General features: G+C 44.2%; 1 pseudogene; it reads right to left on the bottom strand.

Moving 5' to 3' along the window:
- The window catches only part of LOC149311603 (uncharacterized), a 119,889-nt pseudogene extending 119,453 nt beyond the window's left edge, over positions 1–436 (bottom strand).
- Between the last annotated feature and the right edge of the window lie 22,952 nt (positions 437–23,388).

The following is a 23,388-nucleotide window of genomic DNA, read 5'->3' on the forward strand; positions in this document are numbered from 1 at the left end:
ACATCTCTTTTCTGGTTCCCAGCCAACATCACACTATATTCCAATAACTCCCTCCATCATTCACATGGTTATCTATTCACCTTGGCTTTAGGCAACATCCCTCCTCCTGTCTTTGTCCCCCAATGGCCATAGTTACAACTGAACTTGTCTCTTCATCCCCATACCTACAAGTTTTGCATTTCTGCTGCTATTCTCTCACACAGCCTGCTTCTATGGGTTTCTCCTGGACCTTTCATTCCATGCATCTGAGGAAGGAAAATCAAGTCTAGGAAAGCTCATACTACCAACTTCTTTCTTCCAGCTAGTTTCAAAGGTGCTACAAGATCCCTTTGCAACAAAATCCTATTAGTGAATTGTGAAGACACTTACCTGGGCACCAGCTAGATGGTTTGATACTCAGTGGGCACTTCTGATGCACAATGGGCACTCCCGTCATGCCCTAGTACTTACCAGCAAGCATCCAGATATTCACTGAGGAGTGCCCAAATGTGCATCAGTGACCACTGCACATCAAGCCATGGCACATCAGTCACTCCATTAGCCACCATTGTGAAACAGATGCTCATACGTTCTTTGGCCATGGTGGCCCCTTGGTGAATGTGGCTGTTGCAAAAGTACTGAATCCAGATTTGAACAGATGTAAGGGACAGCAAGCATGGTCTAATGGTTTGGCTGTTGGACTACGACTCTGGAGACCAGGGTTCAAATCCCCACTCAGCCATGGAAACCCAGTGGCTGGCCTTGGGGAAGTCATACGCTTTCAGGCTCAGGAGGAGGCAAAGACAGACCCCCTCTGAACAAATCCTGCCAAGAAAACCCTGTACTAGGATGAATTGGAAACAACTTGAAAGCACCCAAAAACAAAGGCCATTTAGAAAGATACAACTGCCAAGCAGAATGCAATCCAAAAATAATAATATACAGCAGAATCCTGTAGAGGGTTCTGGCCAGGCAGGACACAAATCCCACCTATCACTAAGCAACCATTGGGATCAATGAGGGTCCATTCCCCTATCTATCAAGAAGTGGCTGCCTGATGTTCCTACCTCTTCCCATGAATGATCTCCAACATGAGAGGCAGAAAAAATGACTCCTGTTGCAAATCAGTAGATCCTTTGAATTAATTACATGTTGACTCAGGCTAAGAAGCTTCAGGTCTTCTCTGCTTACTAGTTAGGCAAGGAACCTGCAATCTGAAGTCTAGGTGGTGAAGACATTTAACCAACTAGACTTTTATAAAAAGTCCCATGGTGCTGGTGGCTCCCATGTCAATGGGATGGTGATTCCATTCTAGGTTTTCACTAGCTTTAAAGGAGGTATCCACGGTGCTGAACCTTTTTTAGAAATAGGGTTTACTACCTGGGAGAAGTCTTTTAGCACTTCAATTAAAACCTGAAGTGGATTCACAGGCTGCCTTTGCAGTGCTGAAATAATTCAATTCGATGCTACTTTAACTGCCATGGATGCATCCTATGGAATCCTGGGATTTGTAGTGTGTCGTGGCACCTGGGCTCCATAGCACTGAGCCATGGCAGCTAAAGTGCTGTCAAACTGGATTATTGCTGCAGTGTGGATTGAAGCCACAGTGCCACTAACATAGGAGTCACCCACTACTACTGAAAGATGCACATAAAAAAGAAAGGTAACAACAAGCTGGGATGTGCAGCCATCTTGTTAGTAAGCCAGGTGTTCATCTTCATAAACTTGAGTCCCCGCGTTGCCTGAGGAAAAAAGCAGAGGGTGCAGCAGCAATAAAAACTGCCAGAATGTTTTGCAGGGGGGTTTCGTCCTAGCTTTTCAGCCCAAATCCCCAGACCTAATGAATCCACATGAAGGTGTGCTTTTACACTGGCAAATGAAAACAAAACCAAAATATAATAACTGCTTGATCCATGGCTTCAGGGTCAAAGCCCCCCCCCCCCCCCAAGTGACACTTCCATTCACTCATTCTGATGGCAGAGATGGCTAAGAGGATGTTCTCATAACAAAAATGCCTCAAGCTGGTTTTTCAGCTGTCAGATCAGATCTTGTGTTGGAAGGAGGAGAAGGAGGGGAGTGCAAAACAGAGAGCTGGGGCCCTCTCACATGATGGCTGGTATTCTGTTAGGTATTTATGTCATGTTAACTAACTTATGATCCTGTATAGGTGAACTGCATTGTTAAGCAATGCTCATATTCTTAAGAGGGGAGCAGAGACTTAGCTAAGTGTCCAGGACCATTGCAAAAATGGAGCCAGCAGCATGGCGGCTGCTAAATGGTCTCAGTGTTTTCTGATGCTCAATGGGACATGTTATGCATCAAGACACATTGTGCATCACATCGGGACATATTGTGCATTGGGACACATTACACATTTCACTGGGACATGTGTCCCAACCACTGTCTGGGCAACCAGCCAAAGGCTGATTGCTACAGAGCTGATAGTCAGCAGCTAATGAGAAACACAGTCACAGAGTAGCTTACAATTCAGCACTTACTTTAGGGGCTATGCAGGCCACCCTTTTTACAGCCAGATCGGGTCCGCAGCAACTGCACACTGTGGCCCTGATCTGGCCTTTGCCCGTTGCAGGTCAGTGGCATCCAGAGTCAACACACACAGTCCAGGTCAAGCGCAGGTCACACTCTCTCAGCCTCAGAGGGTGGCCATGGAAAACTCCTCTGAAGAAACTTGCTGAGAAAACCCTATGATAGGTTCACCTTAGGGTGAACCTTGGAAACTCCTTGAAGGCACACAAAAACAACAACCTACAAACCCCAGGATCTCAGAAGAGCAGTTAAAGAGGAATAATAGTACTAAAACAGTATAGTGTGATATTGACCACAGAGACCATAGTAGTAGCACCTTTGGCTTTGTAGTGCACAGGGAAAGGTCTAGCTCAGTGATCCCCAAACTCTGGCCTTCCAGGTATTTTGGACTACAGTTCCCAGAAACCTCTGCCATCTTGATATAATCTTGGATTCTGAGAGCTGAAGTCCAAAATACCTGGAAGGCCAAAGTTTGGGAATCACCTCTGTTGTTAACTGTCCTCAAGTTGATCCCGAATCATGGTGACGCTGTGGATGAGACACCTTCAAGACTCCCTATCCTCCACTGTTCTGCTTAGGCCTTGCAAATTCATGCCTGTGAGCTCCTTAATGCAGTCCATCCACTTAGCATGCAACTGTCCTCTCTTTCTACATCCCTCCACCTTTCATAGAATTATTATCTTTTCCAGTGAGTCATTCCATATCATGACATGACCAAAGTATGATAGCTTCAACTTTATCATCTTGGCTTCCAGGGAGATTTCAGACTATACTATTTCAATTTCTTCATTGTCTAGGTTGAATCTGTATAGATCTCCTAACTCTCCAGAGCCCTAAAATCTAAGTTTTAAGTAATGCTCAGTGATCCTCTCCCATGTGAATTTCCTACAAATTCCCTTCCTCTATCTGTTTTCTTTCTTTGCATGAATGAAACCTGGAGCAGCTGGGATTGAGCCGCTTGCATTTCCGCCTTGGTTTCCAGCCTTTACAAATCCACTATTCAATAACCAGCCCAACTTCTCGCCTTAGCAAACAGCTCCCAAGGAGGCTGTTGTTCCCCAGATGTTTCCACTTCAACTTTTTCCTCTTCAAAGCCCACAGAGTCAGCTGTCAGCAAGGAGCCAAAAGATGGGTATGAAACCCACAGCCGCTCATTCACACATCTGTTCCCTTTAGCTTGATCATCGCCATGCGCCAAGAGAGGGTCTGCATGTTCTCAGCCTGAAAGTCCATATGGGCCTTCTTTTATTTTATTCTTTTACAATTTTCACCCATGTGTCATTGAAAAGTACAAAGCGCCTACAACCATGTCACCAGGCAGAGATGGGAAATTTTGGAAGGGTTCCAGGCCGAACAGCTGGAACAAACTGCAAGAAGATCTCAGGTAAGCATATTTGGGGGTGCAAAGCTGGAGGGGATTGACAATGAGACCCAAAACCCAATGAGCCAAAATGGCATGGTGGAGGTGGATGAGATAAATGGATTTGTACACACTTTCCCCTTTATAAAAAGAGCAATAGAGAAGAAGGAGAAAAATTGAACATGGAAGCATCTTGAAGACCACCTGATTTTTATTTCAGCATTAGCATTCATGTGTGCAAAACCAACTTCTTCAAATGAAGTTGTTGCTGTGTGCCTTCAAGTTGTTTCTGATTTATGGCGACTGCAAGGCAATCCTATCACAAGGTTTTCTTGGCAAGACTTGTTCAGAGGGCTCAATGGAGGCTGAGAGAGTATGATGTTGCCCAAGGTCACCTAATGCATTTCTATGGCCAAGCAGGGATTCCAACCCTGGTCTCCAGAGTCATAGTCCAGCACTCAAACCACTAAACCGCACTGGTTCTCATAGATGGAGTACAGAGTGATATTTAGGCCTCAGGTAAAAAGCCTATCTATATAGCTGTATCCCATTCCCATAATTATATAAATATGCCTTATATCCAAGGCCTTAGTGTAGTGCCTTGAGTGTTGGACTGAGACTCTTGAGACCAGAGTTTGGTTCCCTGCTCAGCCATGGGAACCCACTGTGTAACCTTGGGTGAGTCACACACTCTCAGCCCCAGAAAATCCCATGATAAAGTCACCATAAGTCAGAAATGACTAGAAGTAATGCTACAACGGCAAGTGAAGAAGTAGGTTTATACCCATGAAAGCTCAAACTTGAATAGGTGGTATGGAGTATTTTCATGTGTTTTCATGCATTTGGGAAGCTTTGGGGACAAAAAGTTTTTACATGGTAGAGAGTTGGGCATTTTTCAAGGACTGGTAGGGGACTTCAGGATGACCTCGGTGCCCCATTATGCCCATTTGTGAGTTAGACTGCTACACTGGGGGATGTATCTACACTGTAGGAATAATGCAGTTTGACACCACTTTAATTGTCATGGCTCCATCCTGGAGAATCCTGGGATCTGTAGTTTTGTGAGACACTAGATATCTTTGGTGGAGAAGGCTAAAGACCTTGTAAAACTACAAATCCCAAGATTCCATAGATGGTGCTACAGTACTTAAAGCAGTGTGAAACTACATCATTTCTACAGTGTAGATGCACCTTGGGACTTGAGACATCCAGGTTGAAGTTCCCCCCAGTTAAGCTATGAAATTCACACGAGGACCTTGGTCCAATCACTCTTTTTCAGCCTGGCCTACCTCACAGGGTTGTTGTGAGGATAAATTGGGGAAGAGGTGAATCATAGAGTTTGACAGAACTGTTCTATTTGGTGTGTTTTCTCTAGTTTGGATTGATAGTTGACATTTAAACCTCTGTGTTCTGCTGCTGGACACTCAAGTAATGAGAAAGAACAGGGAAGCTGAGTGAAAATTTAAAAAGTCCATTCAGTGTGGGCTGCCTGTGCATCTACACTGTAGAAATAATGCAGTCTGACACCACTTTAAGTGCTGTTGTGCCATCCTATGGAATCCTGGGATCTGTAGTTTTACAAGGTCTTTCGCGTTCTCTGCCAAAGAGCACTGGTTGCTCACAAAACTACAAATCCCAGGATTCTGTAGGATGGAGCTATAGCAGTTCAATTGGTGTCAAAATTGCATTATTTTGACACTCTGAATGTGGATCCAGTTTCGGAAGGTCTTCTACATCCTGACCTTGCCCTGACTTTTTTGTGTAAGAACATCCTAAGTGAGCAAAGAATATACCTGACTAGAACATCATACAAAGGGCATTTCCTTCTTGTTGACAAACCTGGTCTTGAATTTGACACAATTCCAGTGTTAATTCATGAAGAGGTATATATACAAACCCCAGTCTTACTAACATGATCTGATTTTGGGTAGAAAACTCCCTTTTGGGGGGCTAGGGGGCATTCTCACAATTGATTTAAAGGTTATTAAAACCTCTGGCTTTAGTTTCATCCTAAATATCTGATTCCAGAGTGCATGATCCCTGCTCCAAAATCAAATCTCACTTGCAAATACACACAGAAGAAAAACCTACAAATCATCCAGAATTCACTGGAGAAATGTGTACTTCCCGAACTGGCGAGACTGAATTTCTGTGAATTCTGGGTAATACGTCTGAAACACCTGACCACTGTGAGAGCCTACAACAGTGGTCATCAACCTGCTGCTTTCCAGAGGCATTGGCCTATATCGCCCATCTTCCCAAACTGGAAGATGATGATGGGAACTTAGTTCAATGACTCTGGAGATGCCAGACTGGGGCACACTGGTGTGAACAGATTCTTATAATAGGAAGGAAGGAAGGATTAAACATTTTGCAAATAAAATATCAGCACCACCTCTTTGCACCAAATAAACACAACTTTACTTAAAATAATACAATCATCCTATATGATCTTTTGAAATTTGGTTACAAACTAGCCAAAGCTGAGTACTTTTAGACTACTCTTGTGTACTCGCATACCTAGCAGAAAGTCCCATTGCACCCTACAAGCTTCCTTTTTGAATACACAGGTGTGCAAGTGTGCAACTTGGTTGAACACTTGCAAGGCACAAGCTCTGCCAAGCACAATGCGGTTGACTTGCCATGCCTTACAGGGAACACGAAACCCTGTGTGCAATTCCTATAGGACTAAGAAGTGCTCAGCATTGGTTAGATTGCACCTCAGTCTTTTAATTTCCATGGTTTGCTTCACTGGGAGACAAATAAAGAATTGATACAGGGAGTTACTAAAGGGGATTTGAACACTACTTACCTGTCTTGGGCTTGCATGCGCACAAAATATCACTGGGAAAAGTGCAAAACTATAACATCAAAAAAAACCTTTGAGTGGTGTCTTGTCTGGTTTTGAGGTCAAGGATTCCTCTCTGCAAGTTCTAGAAGTGACTGGATCCTTTTCGTTAAAAAACAGAAAACCATCCAAAGTAGGCAAGCAAAGTTGCTCCTGCAACGAATCCCCAGAGGTCTCCAGCTCTTGTTCCAGCATTTACAGAAGAAAATAGCTAAAGTGAAGGTTGGAATAAAGGGGGAGAAAAATAAAATCAAACAAGAAAATGCCAGGCAAGACTGGGCAAAGTTGTGAAGCAGAAGAAAAAGAAGGAAGGGGACAGTTGTGGGAGCCACTCTCGGGGATGGAGTTCAGCCTTTTATTCCTGGGACAAATAAAATCAGTCCGACTGGCTTTTACGGGGGTCTCTTTTCTCTGTGTGATGCTTGCCATGAGGAATGTGCAAGGGAGGGAGAGACGGAGGGAAGGGAGACGGGCCCCCTGTACCTCTTGGGCAAAATGCATCTTGAATAGCATGTGCAACTTGCAAGGAATTCCTAGGCAAAAACAGCCTTGTAGGAAACAGCAAAGTGAACACCTGAGAAAAGGCGAGGAATGGGTGCTAGTGGGAACAATGGAAGGAACAGGGGATGCAGAAGGAATAAGGCTCTAAGTTTCTGAACGCATGGTTCCTAAGAAATAGGTTTTTTTTTTTCCAGATAGCCCTTTAAAGCCAAGAAGGGTCAAGGGTGGCCCTTGATTCTCCAGGCTCTGCTTTAACCAGTTTTCCACTTGTTGTCACCTTAAGAAGTTGTTTTTGCTGTTCAAGTCATTTCTATCTTATGGCAGCCCTATGGTGAACTTATCCTGGGGTTTTCTCGGCAAGATTTGTTCAGAGATGTGCCATTGCCTTTCTCTAAGGCTGAGAGAGTGGGACTTGCCTAAGGTCATAGACTCATAGAAACATAGAGCTGGAAGAAACCCCAAGGGCCATCCAGGCCAACCCTTTGCCACGCAGGTATACATCAAGCACTCCCTATGACAGATGGCCATCCAAGGCAGTATCTTCCACTGTCAGACAGCTTTTACTGTCAGGAAGTTTTTTCCTAATGTTGAGGTGGACTTTCTTTTCCTGCCATTTAAATCCATTGTTCCATATCCTAGTTTCTGGAGTAGCAGAAAACAAGCCCTCTTCCATTATACTCCATTGCATTCGCATCTTCAGTTTGTCCACACACATCCCTGTCCAAATTATTAGTTTTCTATGCCACTGAGCATGTCTTTGGAGGACTGTTTTGCCAATTATTTGCCCTCTTTAGGGTAGGTGGAATTGGAGAGTGCTCCTGTACCTTTAATGATTGAGCAGAAGAGCAAATTTCAGGTGTGTTGTGTGATAAGCAACACCTGGTGAAATTGCCCCTTTTACACATCTGGTTGCCTTCTCTAGATTTCAAACTTGCAACCCTAAGGGTCAGATAGCCCCAATCCTAAATAGTTTTTTTTTAAATGCATTTACAGATTGCAAATTTTATACATGCTTTTATATATATTGCAAATTTTATACACTGAGAAATTATATCTAATTTTATAACAATAATATTACAAAATTTCCCAAGTCTGTTTGCACCTCCTGCTCCTTCGTTGGTGGTGCCATTTTTTGCTATAGGGGGATCAATATTCACCCCTTGAGAGCCAGCGTGGCACAGTGGTTTGTCCATTGAACTACGATTCTGGAAACCAGGATTTGATTCCTTGGTCAATCATGGAAACCCACTGGGCAACTCTGAGTGCGTCACACACTCTCAGCTCCAGAAAACCCTGATAGGTTCTCCTTAGTGTTGCCATAAGTTGGAAATGACTTGAAGGCACACAACAAGAATAATGAACTCACCCCTAGACATTGTTAACAGTGTTGGTAATGGTAGTTTTGTGTATTATGTCATTACATCCATTGCATTATTTGCAATCGTGATTTTGCTTTGCTGCAGTCCCTCACTAACGCTAGGCCATTTATATGCCAGTGTGAAGATGCATATTTTCTGCCCCAAGATTGACAATCCTAGCTTCTTTTTGCTCTGGATTTTAGCCCCAGAGCGTGGCTTCATTTTGCTCCCAAACACTTTCACTTAGTGCGTCATCTAAACTTCCTGTCTTCAAAGCAGCTATAAGCTGCTTTATTTTGGCCGTGTGTTTCATCCCATGCAGAAAGCTGTTGTCTTTTGGAAGGACAATTCACCTGCTCTTAGGGCTGGCAAGACAATAGATGTTTTGAAGAATGTAGGGTTTGAGTGCATGGACCATCCACCCAACTCACCACATCTTGCTCCATCTGACTATTTCTTGTTTGTGAAGTCGAAGGCTTTCATGACCGGCATCCATCATTTTTTGAGGGTTTTTCAGGCTATGTGTCCATGAACTAAAAGAGTTCATTCTTGATGTTTTGCCAGCAGCTGGAGCTGGCATCTTTGAGAGATTCTTTGAAGATGCCAGCCACAGATGCTGGTCAAATGTCAGGAATAAACTCTTCTAGAACATGGCCACATAGCCTGAAAAACTCACAAAAAACTATTTCCTGTTTCTAAACCTTAAAAAGAGTTTGGAAGGAAGGAAATTTTGGAATGATTCAGAGGTGATTAGCAGCATTTCAGTGACCAAACATCAGAATTATCTATTTCCTTATTATTATTATTATTATTATTATTATTAAGCTTTATTTATAAAGCGCTGTAAATTTACACAGTGCTGTACATACAATCTTTTCAATTGGACGGTTCCCTGCCCTCGGGCTTACAATCTAAAAAGACAGGACACAAAAGGAGAAGGGAAAGATGGTGGGGAGGGGGCCTCTCCAGTAGGATAATACATGTAAAATACATAGCAATACAGGAAGTGATTCAATAAAACAGACAACAAAAGAACATCAATAGCAAGTGACAATTATGCAATGCCTGGGAACGCTTCTCTGAACAGGATGGTCTTCAGCTCCGTTTTGAAGCTGGTTAAAGAAGTGATGGCTCTTGCTCGCGGAGGAAGAAGGTTCCAGGAGTGAGGGGCAGCAAATGAAAAGGGAAAAGTGAAAGGTTTTTTTAAATCTCTTGAGAAACAATATGCCAGTTCTAGGCACCACGATTCAAAAAGGATGTTGACAAATTGGAGTGTATCCAGAGGAGGGTGACCAAAATGGCGAAGGGTCAGGAAACCATGCTTTATGAGAAAAGACTTAGGGAGCTGGGTGTGTTTATCCTGGAAAAGAGATGGTTAAGAAATGATATGATAGAGCTCTTGAAGTATTTGAAGGGGTGTCACACTGAGGATGGAGCAAGCCTGTTTTCTGCTGCTCCAGAGACTAGAACATGCAACAATGGATGCAAGCGCCAGGAACAGAGATTCCAGCTCAACATTAGGAGGAACATCCTGACAGTAAGGGCTGTTCAACAGCGGCACACACTCCCTTAATGGAGTGCAATGAAGTCTCCTTCCTTAGAGCTCTTTAAACAGAGTCTAGATGGCCATCTGTCGGGGATGCTTTGATTGAGAGTTCCTGCATGGCAGAATGGGGTTGGACTGGATGGCCCTTGCGGTCTCTTCCAGCTCTATGATTCTAAGTGGTGGTCTGCAGCTGCCCGTTTACTGTCCAGATTTGGGCCGTGACAACCTCATGCCACAGCCCTGATCTGGCCTCTGGAGGGCGCAAAAAGGAGCCACAAAAAGGGCTCCTTTTTGCAACCTCCAAGGTGCGCTACAGCCGTGGCGGCATGGCTTTATGATGCCCCTTCGACATTGTATGATGTGGATGAAGTGTCGGAGTCGCGTCATGATGGTGTATGTCTTGTAGGGTTGCCATAACCCGGTTGCAACCGGGTTTTTCCCAGTTTTGGCGGCACCTGCCCGGTCACGGCATGGGTGCCGCCAAAAACCGGGAAAAGCCCGGTTGCAGCGGGGTTGCTAGGCAACCCTGGGGCCACGCGGAGGAAAAGGAGGGCAGCGAGGCCTGGGGCGGAGGAGGCTGCAGGGAGGCGGCGCCTCTTGGGCGCAGCCACGCCAACCTCCCCGCCTCCCTGCAGCCTCCTCGCCTCCTTTCTGGTCCCTGCGGGGGCCAGGAACAAGGCGAGGCCCCGATCCTGGCCTCCGATCGCGGCGAGGCCTGGGGCCCAGGCGGGGAGGGAAAGCCTCCTTAAGTGGAGGCTTTTCCTCGCCGCTTGGCCTCCGCTCCCCGCCGCGATCGCGAGGGAAAATGTAGGACATAATTTTCAAATGTAGGACACCTTTTTGTGTGTCCTACATTTGAAAATTTTGTCCTACATTTTTCCCGGTTTGGAGGTCCGGCGCTATGGCAACCCTAATGTCTTGTGGACCTGTGCACAGCAAAATGGTGCTCTAGGATGGAGTTAGGGCATCCAGCGTGAGGACACTGCACCCTGACTCCGCCTACAGGCTGGCACAAAGTACCAGTTTGTATCGTCCCTAAGTGCATCATGGTCTTAGGTCATTCCCTAGAACTTTTCAGCATCCCCACAGATGCATTGCACACCTTCCTTTTTTAAACATTCTTTTGGCTGAATCCAATTGTTTCCCTAAAAAGCAGAGCCCAATGTACTCTGACTTGGTGACTCCATCCTTTGAATGCTTTTGTTGGTTGCTTCTCTCTTTCTCAATCCCTCTTCTTTTTTCCTTTTTCCTCCCTCAGTGGCTTTCAAAGATGGCTGATCGCTCCATCAGTTGAAACACGCTTCCCTTGGAAACTGACCAAAAATGCTTCAAGTCCCATTTATTTTCGCATCTTGGCGGTCTTCGTTTTCCTTTGACGAGCCCCTTCTCTGACAAGTTTTGCATTCCCCTCATGGCTCCTGCCTTGTTTGGGAGAACTGCACAGGAAGAGAAATGGCAAGGAGCCAAGGAAATTTGGGCCTGGGGGGGAACTTGTGAGGGGATTTTCTGATGACTTTTATGTCTTTTAGTTGTTGTGACATGCCTTCGATGGGTTTGGGTTTTAATATGATCCTTTAAAAAGCCATCCAAGGACCTGAGCATATTTGGGGGATACAATTTGGCATCCTGGATAATTCCTTTGCAGTTGAGTACAATGTGGAGCGATGCCATAGAATCACAGTTGGAAGGGACCACAATGGACATCCAAACCAATTCGCTGCCCTGCAGGATTTATTAATTACTTATTGATGAATATTTCTACCCCACCCTACATCAAAAAGTCCTTGGGATGTATCATAAATAACATTAAAGCAATCTTCTATTCTCTGTTACGATTTCAGGATTTTAGAAGAGTGATACAGCTGGCCCTTCATATCTGCAGATGCTTTATCCACAGATTCAGGCATCCATACCAGTTCCAAAAAGCAAACTTTGATTTTGCCATTTTGTATAAGGGTCACCATTTTACTATCCATTATATTTAATGGGACTGGAGCACCCATGAATTCGAGTATCCATGGGGAGATCTGGAACCAAATCTCAGCAGATACAAATAATAATAATAATATCCTCTCCCCCACCCCCCCATGTATACCAACAGCCCATTTATACAAAGCAGAGGATTAAAAAAAGTTGTGTACTTTTATTACGTCCTTCGTAAGGACTTTTATCTAATTTAAAGGTTATTTTAATCATCATATTAACTTTTGAATAAACTAATGGGAGTTTGATAAGTAAAGTAAAAGAGCTGTAGGCTGAATCTGCATCGCAGAAATAATGCAGTTTGAGACCACTTTAACTGACCTGTCTTAATGCTATTGAATTCTTGGATTTGCAGTTGCCTCAGAGGGACGCCGCCACGGACACAATAAACCACAGCATGTTGGAGGTAAAGGCCACAACTTTATTAACATAACCAAGGACCAAGCCAATGCAAATGTAGGGTTGGCTCCAAATGCATGAGGTCTGGATCTGTCATCCATCAGCCCAGTACTGATTGGATGAACCAAAGTGCTTGGTCACGGCCAAGCTTCGGGATGGCAAGAGATTATGGGTTGCTGCTCACGCTCCATCAACCGCATATCCACCCCTGTCCTATCTCTTGCCATCGGAGGACGCTGTGCTGGTGATGCCCCTGCAATGGCAATACCGCATCGCTCGCAGCGCCCCCCGTGTCCAGATGGACTCCCGATCCAGCTCTACGCAGAGGGAGGGTTGGTGGGTGAGCCAAGCAACAATGGCACATCCTCCGACGCCTCGTGGCCTTTTGTAGGCCTGTAAACCAATGGGAGGCTGGCAAGGGGCAGTAAGGCCCGCCTCCCGGCCTCCTTCCAATCCCGGGCGGCGCCTGGGAATGGCGCCACCCAATTGGCGAGTACTTCCTCCCACAGAGGCCTCTGGGACCTGTAGTCCCAGCAGCGCGGGAGGAAGCACCGCCTTTCCCCCTCTGGCTGAGCCAATCACGGCTCGAGCATCCCCGCACCGGGGTTTGGAGGGCCACTCGAGCCGGAGGAGGCCTCCAGCCGTCCGCGGGGCTTCCCCCCGGCGGCAACTGGGCCGTCCCGCCAAGGCCCCATTTTTGTGAGGCATTTCGTCTTCTCCGCCAGAGAGCTCTGGTGCCACCACAAACTATAAAACATGGGCCTGTTACAGACTGCCAAAATAAAGCTGCTTCGGGTCTCTTTGGAGGTATGCTGTTTAAATGATGCATGGGTCCTAAGAGTCCGGAGGTCACACCAAAGCCACACTCCATTCCTAAGCACTGGAGTGCAGCTTTGGTGCAGCTTCCGGATTCCTAGGATGCATGCATCATTTAAACAGCATACCTCCAAAGAGACCCGAAGCAGCTTTATTTTGGCAGTCTGTAACAGGCCATAGGATTCTATAGGATGGAGCCATGACAGTTAAAGTGGTGTCAAACTGGATTATTTCTGCAGTGCAGACGTAGCACTTATGATGCCAGTTCTCAGAGGAAACAACTTCAGGTGGTGGAGGAGAGACAGCCGGGTGGGTTTGACAGCAGACAAGCAGCAGATTTTATTACCTGTGGTAGGAAAGAGATGAAAGTCCAGGTTACAAACAGGCCAAACACCACAAGGCTACAGAACCTGGAAATAATTACTTTTTTGAACTTCATTTCCCAGGATGCTTGTCCCCCCCCCCTTCCTTGTAAGGCAGAATTTGGCAGTGCAGAAAAGAGATCATGCAACCATGGGTTGCCAAAGCGCTTTTGTGAAAAAATGGAAAAGAAATTATGCCAAACCAGTATGTTTCCATTCTCAGACTAACACATTATGATGGGGCAGAAGGCTAGTGTAAGAAAGTCCTGAGAGAGTATAACTTGCCCAAGGTTATCCATGGGTTTCCATCGCCGAGTGGAGATTTGAACCCTGCTCTCCTGGAGTCCTAGTCCTACAGTAAAACCACTATACCACTTTGGTTCTCTGCTCCAGAGTTTAGTGCTTGCTTATTAAAGAAACATAACTTGTAGCTCTGAAGCTGGCAACCCATGGCCTCCCTTCTGATGTTGCAGGAATCCAACTCCCATCAGCCCCACCCGGGAAGGCCAAGGGTTGGGTTGACATGAGTTGGAATCCAACTAAACCTTGAGGTTTTGTTAGAGTCCAACAAAACCTTCTCCTGTTACACAGGATATGTTGGCACCATGCCTGGCACCAATGAATGGAAGTGACAAGTTCATAAGCAGAACCATTTCAAGCATAACTCTGGTAAACATTGTTTGGGAGCAATGAACCCAAACGGGCAGCTCAGATCTTTGCCAGCTAATAAATTAGCCAGAAAGAGACATTTGCAACAGTGCAAAAATTAGTGCGCACATTCTTCCCGACCACCTCCTCACCACAGGCTTGGGCTGTTCAAAGGCGCTGTCACAACAGAGTGCCAAAGGCTGCTCAGGCATGGAGCATTTCACCTCTAGGCCACTGGCTCCCACTTGGATGGGTCTGTCTCGGGAACGAAAGCATCCATTCACTTGAAGTAACTGGGAGACAACTTGGCATGCCGCTCCTGGCTGAGCAGTTCCAGCTCAGCACTCAAGAAGAAAAGTCTCCAAGTTAAAACAAAACCAAGGGGAGTGGAGAGGAGAGCCAGAACACTGAAAGTTGGCTGAACGACAGCCACCTTGGCCAGGAATGCCGATATCTGGTCCAAGTAGAGCATCCATATACAAAGGAGAAGAGGAAAGCCTAAGTCCTATTATGAGTCCCAGCTAAAGCCAATGAATCAATTGGATTTACCTGTGTGTTGACAGCTGGTTCACTGGATCTATTCTAGTTAGAATCATAGAATCACAAAGTTTTGAAGAGACTCCAAGGACCATCTAGTCCAGGCCCAGTTTGCAATGCAAGAAGACACAAATTACTCCTGACAGATAGCAGTCCAGCCTCTGTTTAAAAACCTCCAAAGAAGGATACTCCACCATGGCTGACCAGTTCTGACCATCAGGAAACTCCTCCTAATGTTTAGATGGAATCTCTTTTCCTGTCGTTTGAATCCATTGCTCTGCATCTTAGTCTCTGGAGTAGCAAAAAACAAGTTTGCTTCATCCTCAATGTGATGTCCCTTCAAACATTTAAACATGGTTATCTTGTTACCTCTTAACCTTCTCTTCTCCAGGCTAGATATACTCAGCTCCCTAAGGCGCTTCTCTTAGGACTTCGTGGTTTCCAGACTTTTCACCATTTTCGCCCTCCTTTGGACAAGCTCCACCTTGTCAAGATCTTTCTTGAACCATGGTGCCCAGAACTGGACAATGCATTCCGGGTGAGGTTTGACCAAAGCAGAATGGAGTGGTACTATTACTTCCCTTAATCTAGACACTATACTACTATTGATGAAGCCTAGCATCATATTGATGTTCAGTCTGTGGTCTACTAAAAGACTCCCAGATCCCTTTACATGCACAGTTGTCAAGCCAGGTGTTACCCATCCTATATCTGAGCCTTTTCTCTGAATTTCTTACATTTTTTCCCTGCTGAAATTCATTTTGTTAGTTTTGGCCTAACTCTTTTAATATGTTAATATGTTAAGGTCAATTTGAATTTTGGTCCTGTCCTCTGGGGTATTAGCTACCCCTTCTAATTTGCTGTCATCTGCAGACTTGGTAAGCATGCCCCCATGACAATAACTAACAGAATTCCAACCCAAATGTCCAAAGCCATGACTTGAAGACCCATCTCATGGAAATTGAGCCAATTTAGGACTGCTTTGAAATAAGTATGGACGAGTCACCAAAAAAGAGGACATAAACAAACACAGAACTGCATAGAAAGGGAATATATTAGTTTACATTCATAGATGCACATTTAGAAATAATTATTTAATCTGAAAATGCATCTAACCAGATGACCTATGTGTTGGCCCAATTTGACATCTTGGAACTCCTAGTTGTAGACTGGGCTCTCCCTTCTTAGGATTTTCATTTATTTGTTTACTTCTTTGATTTACTATATATCCCCCTTTTTTCCAGACAGGTCTCAAAGTGGCTTACAATATAAATTAGAATATCTGGGTTTGTCAAGAACAAATCCTTCCAAACTAATATTATCACTTTTATAGATCAGGTCACTAGTATAGTAGATGGTGGGAGTGCCATGGATGTCATTTATCTGGAGGTGCATCTACACTGTAGAAATAATGCAGTTTCATATCACTTTAAGTGCTGTAGCTCAATCCTATGGAATCCTGAGATTTGTAGTTTTACAAGCGTGTTCAAAGGAGGGTGACCGAAATGGTGGAGGGTCTGGAAACCATGTCCTATGAGGAATGACTTAGATAGCTGGAGTTGTTTAGCCTGGAGAAGAGAAGGTTAAGAGGTGATATGATAGCCCTGTTTAAATACTTGAAGGGGTGTCATATTGAGGTGGGAGCAAGCTTTGTTTTCTGCTACTCCAGAGAACAGGACTCGGAACAATTGATGCAAGCTCCAGGAAAAGAGATTCCACCTCAACATTAGGAGGAACTTCCTGACAGTAAGGGCTGTTCGACAGTGGAACACACTCCTTCCTCGGAGTGTAGTGGAGTCTCCTTCTTTAGAGGTCTTTAAACAGAGGCTGGATGGCCATCTGTTGGGGATGCTTTGATTTCCTGCATGGCAGAATGGAGTTGGACTGGATGGCCCTTGCAGTTCCAACTCTATGATTTTATGATTCTATACTTCTACTCTTCTGGGAAGATCTGGAATACTCTATTTCCACGCCCGGGTAGCTGTCTGCATGGGCATCCCAAGGCCTGCTCCTGTCACCAGTTGCTTTCTCTAAGGTCAGAACGAGGTTTCCATCCATGTACGTAATCATCACTGGGCACCTTTTTATGATCTCAGGAGTGAGCGACCCATGGCAGCAGCGGATGCCTCAGGTGGGTCAGTGGGGCACCTGTGCAGACAGCTGTCCTGGAGTAGAAATGGAAGGCCTGATAATAGAGGGAGGTTGGGGCAGGTCTGAGTCCAGGATGCTTCAGGATGCCCCCAGGGTATCATGGCCGGTGCAGACAAGGTCTTAGGCATAGGAATGGTTATCCAGCCTGCCCCACAATTTACCCCATAACTGCCTCTCATGTAGGAATGGCTATCCAGTCTGCCTCAACCCTCTCACAGCTATAAAACAAATTAGAAAGCAGAGAAGATTCCTAACATAGCTGCCGGTGCTCAGTGGGCCTGCCGTTCTGGGGTAGAGAACCTCCTCCCCTTTTGCCTGGGCTGGTTTTTTGCATTCCTCATTGCACACACCTGCATCTCAATGGAAGTGGCTGTAAAAAAAGAGAGAGAGAAACTGATTAATAGATAAAAACGCTACCTATGGCAAAGGTGACTAGAGAAGCACATTAATATCCAGGTGGTTTGACAGACAACCTAAAGATGACATTAGTCTTGTTTCATTCAAGGGGATGGAGAAAAGGGTGGATGCCTGAGGGTGGGTTTGGACTTGAACTACACCAAATGTTCAGAAGCTAACATTTCTGCTGTTAAGGGTAGCACATTTGAGTGCTGCTAAACAGAGAGCTGCTTCAGCAGCCATTAGTATGAGCCTTATCACACTTGACAGAAACAGGGTTTTAAAAGTAGGGGAAAAAACGCAAATGTGGGATGTTTTTCAGATGCGTTTGCACCAAACAGCAATAACGCGAAAATAAAGCAAACAGAAAGTCAACAAAAATGACACCATTTTACTTTCGGGAAGTTCCTGAAAGCAAAAAGATGTCATTTTTGTTGACTTTCTGTTTGCTTTATTTTCGTGTTATTGCTGTTTGGAAGAAACATTGTCTGAAAAACATCCTGCATTTGCAGTTTTTTTTTCAACTTTGAAATCCTGTTTCTGCCCAGGATTCATCTAGTGTGATAAGGTCCTAAGATAAGTATTACTTAAGAAGGGATCGGAGTCAATGGCTGTTCAATAAAGCAGATGTGTTCAAATGGTTGCTCAAATAATCTTAGTGCTATAGCAGTTTGGCAACATTTGGCGGCATAAGCATGTCACAAAACCAGTTCAAAGGGAAGGCAATGTTTTTTGCCCTCACTTGGAATGTGCAACCATTTTTGTCTTGTCTGGACCCTTGCCACTGAAAATACCATTCCATGCCATTTCAGGCAATTTTTCTTGACAACAACAACAACAACAAGAGTCTGGAGTGGTGGGGATGCAATATGAAGATCCAGTAGAGGATGGACTTTGATGCCACTAGAGTTGTAGCAAAACTAAGTTTCTTCATTTTATTCAAAAGCATTGTATACACTTGTATACAAACAAGGTTTACTCAGGTCATTCAAGATTTAAGATCCAGCTTCCTATTGATGACACAGACATAAAATTGTGTAATGCATACAAGGTGTTTTCTTTTTTCTAGACAATTCTAGACCATGTGCAATAGTTTTATTCAGCTAACATAGAAGCAGTGTTGCGCATGCGAGCATTGTTGTTCAGATAGTAGTGTGCAAGTATGTACTGAGATGCATGAGGACAGCCATATGCATTACCTTCCAATGCCCATTTGTTGTGCTACATTGCTATCTAGAACTGTTGTTGTTTGTCTTCAAGCTGTTTCCAACTTATGGTCATCCTAAGAGGTTCTCACACAGTTTTCTTGGTGAAGCCACCGCACCATGCTGGCTTTCCCTATACTCCAGTATTGAGGTTGCATAACGGAAGTGGAATGTAATTCTGCTGGCTGTTATTTATGCTACATGGCACCACTTTGAGATCTGGGCCAGTGGCTTAAAAGCACAGATGAACAGAAAAAGGGGAAAGGTGTCTACAGTCTCTGCAGTTCTTTCCAGTTTTCTCTGCCTGTTTTCAGCAGACCTTTTTCAAATCCTCAGACATCACTATGCTTGCATGTGGACGTTTTCAAGGGCTTGGAACACAAATGAACATAATTTCCTAGGGCATCTGACACATCCTGAACACAGGATTGGATTTCAAGCCCCCAACGTAATATGAGACATCTCAGACTCCCTTTTCCTAGAGGAGTATAGTGGTTTGAGCATTTAGACTATAACTGCGGAGACCATGGTTCAAATCGTGGCTCGACCACGGAAACCCACTGGCTGACCTTGGGCAAGTCACATACACTCAGCCTCATGAGAAGGCATTGGTAAATGTCCTGTGAATAAATTTTGCCAAGAAAACCCCATGGTAGGGTTTTAGGGTCATCATAAGTTGGAAACAACTTGAGTTGAAGGCATACAGCACTTCCCAACATGAGCTATTTTATAGGACTGTTGTAGACATAAACTGGGGAGGAGGAGGTGCCTTGTATGAAAGCGGAGAAAAGACAAGCTATAAATGGAATTAGTGAACAAATTATGATGGGGAGAGAATGGTTATTCTGACAAAATTGGAGAACTGGAAAGGCAATGGCAAGATCGTAGGATAGACATGGTCTCAAAGTACAGCTAGACTAGGATCAGTATCTTTTTGGCACATTAATCATATATCATAAATGATTTAACAGAAAAGGGTTCCCAGAGAGTATATTCAAATGGACTCTGACAGCAGCTTGTGTGCTTTTTCAAAACTTTTCATTTCATGCCGCATCACAGCAACAGAGGAGATTATCAGATGGGGGATGGAAACAAATCCTGTCCTTATCCCATCTGTGACAGCGATTGCAGAACAGACATTCACACATTTGCACCGATCCTGTCATTAAACTGTCAGTGGAATTGCATTAAAGCGTTTTTCCGATAATACAAAATGAAGGGCAAGGATGGGACAATTCCACTTCGATTACAGGACAATGGCAGGATAAGTGCAACATCATGAGAAAATCTTTTGCACGATCATGGTCAATCGCAGTTTAATGATGGGATAAGTACAACATTGTATGAAAATCTTTTCATGATAGAGCATCTCCAGAGATGCAGAAATATGGTATATTGTGATGTGCGTGCATACCAGCCCCTTTATTGTGGTTATCCAGGAAGGGTGTGACAGAGTACTCCAAAGGGAGAAGATAACTTTTTCCCCTTTCACCTCCTAAAATTACCCACAAATCTGAGCCTCTTTTGACACATGTCACACAGAGCAAAGTCATATCTGTGGCTTTCTGTTTTTTGAGTTACAATTCTCTGTCAATAATGAAGTATAACTGAGAAAGTCCTTCTTGTGGTCTCCTTTCATTGCAAGGCTTTTATAACGGCAGGTAATCAGATCCACTCCTGGTCTTCCTAAGCATCAAGCCAAAGACAAGACCACTTAAAGAAAGGCTTGTTTTTGTTGTTGTTGTTGTTGTGTGCCTTCAAGTCATTTTCAACTGGTCATAGAGTTTTCTTGGAAAGATTTATTTACCATTGCCTTCTCCTGAGGCTGAGAGATGTGACTTACCCAAGGTTACCCAGTGGGTTTCATGGACAAGCTGGGAATTGAACCGTGGTCTCCAGAATCATAGTCCAACATTCAAAACGCAATGCCATGCTGGTTCACAACATGGATTCAGTTGTTCTAAATGATGATAAAGAAAATCAAAGCTTCTCTTAACGCTTTCAGATAGCCAAGTTTTGTCTTACAAGTGGGGAGGGATATGCGATACATAATGAGGAACAGAACTCTCCAATCTTCAAACACACATCGATTGCATGTACAACCAATGTTTGCTCTGCTGTTGATTTAATGATATTAAATAGATTCCAAACATTTGCAAGTGGTTCTGTTTTCTTTGGCTTTCATCTTGCTTTCTGGCACTTTGCATATGTCACATCTCTTAGATCAACCAAGGTTTCACTCTCTCAAGTGTATCATCTTTGTGACAAGTTGAAACAGCTATATCATGCAGAGAAGTCTCCTTTGGTTCTCTTGCAGGTCTAGCGGGCTTGTCTTCTGGACAAATTCCAGAGAAGTATGTGTATTAGACTGCATTAGAAGTATTTTTATTTTTATTCCACCTTTCTCCCAAAGTGGTACCCAAGGCAGTTTCAAAGATGCTTTTCTTATTCTGGTGCCTTCCAGATGTATAGTATCACAACTCCCATCATCCACCAGATGACCCACGGTTACGAGTGATGGAAGTTGCATCCCATCACATTGGGAAGGTTCCAGATTGTAAACGTCTGTCATAAAGGCTAAAACATTTTGTGGCATATGCTTTCATGGAGTGTGAAGCCCATTCTGACACAAAATCTTTCTGCAACCTACTTCACGATCAAAGATCCAAAAATGTGCATGAAGAAGGATTTTGTTCTAAACATGTTGCATTCAGCCTACATATTTCAGTCTCCTCTTTCCATGTATTTATCTACCAGGTTTATCTATCTGGAGCCCTGGTGGCACAGTGATTGAATGCCTTTACTGCAGCCACAACGCTGGGAGTTTGATTCTTTAGGGCTCCAAGGTTGACTCAGCCTTCCATCCATTAGTAGATCTGTAAAATCAGTACCTAGCTTGTTGGGGGCAATTGGCGAACACTTGTAAACTGCTTAGAGAGTTCCTAGTTCACAGATGATACATGGGTTTCCACGGCTGAGTGAGGAGTCTTCCAGAATCCTAGGTCAGCCCTCAAACCCCTACACCATGCTGCCTCCTTTGTTGTTGTTAGTATTGTCTTGGAAAGATCAATTAAGTGGAGACTTGCTATTGACTCCCTCTGAGAAGAATGTGAAGCTTGCTTCAGATCACCCAATGGGTTTCCATGGCTGAGTGGGTATTCAAATCTTGATCTCCTTGATCACTAGACAATGCAACTGTTAAATGGATTAGTAATTGGTTGACTGGCCGAACCCAAAGGGTGATCAGCAATGGCTCCTTTTCTTTATCCTGGAGAGAAGTGACCAGTGGGCTGTTGTCCTGGGCCCAGCGTTATTCAATATCTTTATCAATGACTTGGACAAAAGAATAGAGGGCATACTTATCAAATTTGCAGATGACACTAATTTAGGAGGAGTAGCTAATACCCCAGAGGACAAGATCAAAATTCAAAATGACCTTAATAGATTAGAAAAATGGAAACAAAGCTAACAAAATGAATTTCAATACCGAGAAATGTAAGGTACTGCACTTAGATAGAAAAAAAATGAAATGCATAGATATAAGATGGGAAACACCTGGCTGAATGAGACTATGTGTGAAAGGGATCTAGGAGTCCTAGTAGACCACAAGTTGAACATGAATCAACAGTGTGATGTGTCAGCTAAAAAGTCCAATGTGATTTTAGGCTGCATCAATAGAAGTATAGTGTCTAGATCAAGGGAAGTCATAGTGCCACTCTATTCTGCTTTGCTTAGGACTCATCTGGAATAATACTATGTCCAGTTATGGGCAACATAATACAAAAAGGATGTTGACAAGTTGGAGTGTGTCCAGGGGAGGGCCACCAAAATGGTGAAGGGTCTGGAAACCATGCCAGCATTCTCTGAAGATGCCAGCCACAGATGCTGGCAAAACGTCAGGCATAAACTCTTCTAGAACATGGCCTCATAGCCTGAAAAACCCACAAAATACTAACAACATATGATATTGCTGTACATCAGGTTTGATTCACCATTCAGCAACAGGTTCAATAATTGTACTAACAGGATTTGCACCCATCTGGAACAGAAGCTAGATAAGATAGGTATTTGTTCTGGTCTGAGGTTGCTTTTCTCATGTGATTATAAAGTTTGGGATGGGCACATTGTAGCTTAGCCCTGGCATGCCTCAAGGTACCAGGTTCAACCCCTGGCATGGCCAGTTAAACACATTTTAGGTGGCAAGGCCTCATCCTGACAGCCAGAGTAGAAAATGCTTGGCCAGGCAGGCCATCTAGTTTTATGAGATACAAGCAAAGGGAATGAATTTCCCAGTTCTACACCATGCTAACAAGCCATCTTACTTACAGGGAAACCCAAGAAACCCGTCTCTCTTCACCGGCTTTTAATGCTTTCCCCCCTCTGCCTACAAAACCCCATCCATCAAGTCACACTCACCTGCCTAAAGTGTTGAGCGATGCATCTAATTCAGCCAGGTTCTCAAAAGCGAAAAGCGCTCCAGGTGGAAGCTCTTTGAGTTCGTTTAAAGAGATGTCAAGTTTAACAATCCCGAGGAATGAAAAAGAGGGGCAAAGGAGAAAAGGGGAGGGAAGGAGGAGAGAAAGAAGGAATTAAAATGATTTCCAACCCTCCTTCCTGCCTTGCCCCATATTGACAGTCTGTTCATTACGAGAATGTTTGACTAATAATATCATCCAAGGGGCAGACAAGTAGTAACATACAGAGGCAGAGTTGGTTCTTCATGGTAGATTGACATATATACACTAGATATTA

This window comes from Sceloporus occidentalis, unplaced genomic scaffold, assembly GCF_023333645.1.
Source record: "Sceloporus occidentalis isolate IW3139 unplaced genomic scaffold, rSceOcc1.0.p SCAF_5, whole genome shotgun sequence".
In the NCBI taxonomy this organism is placed as follows: Eukaryota; Metazoa; Chordata; class Lepidosauria; order Squamata; family Phrynosomatidae; genus Sceloporus; species Sceloporus occidentalis.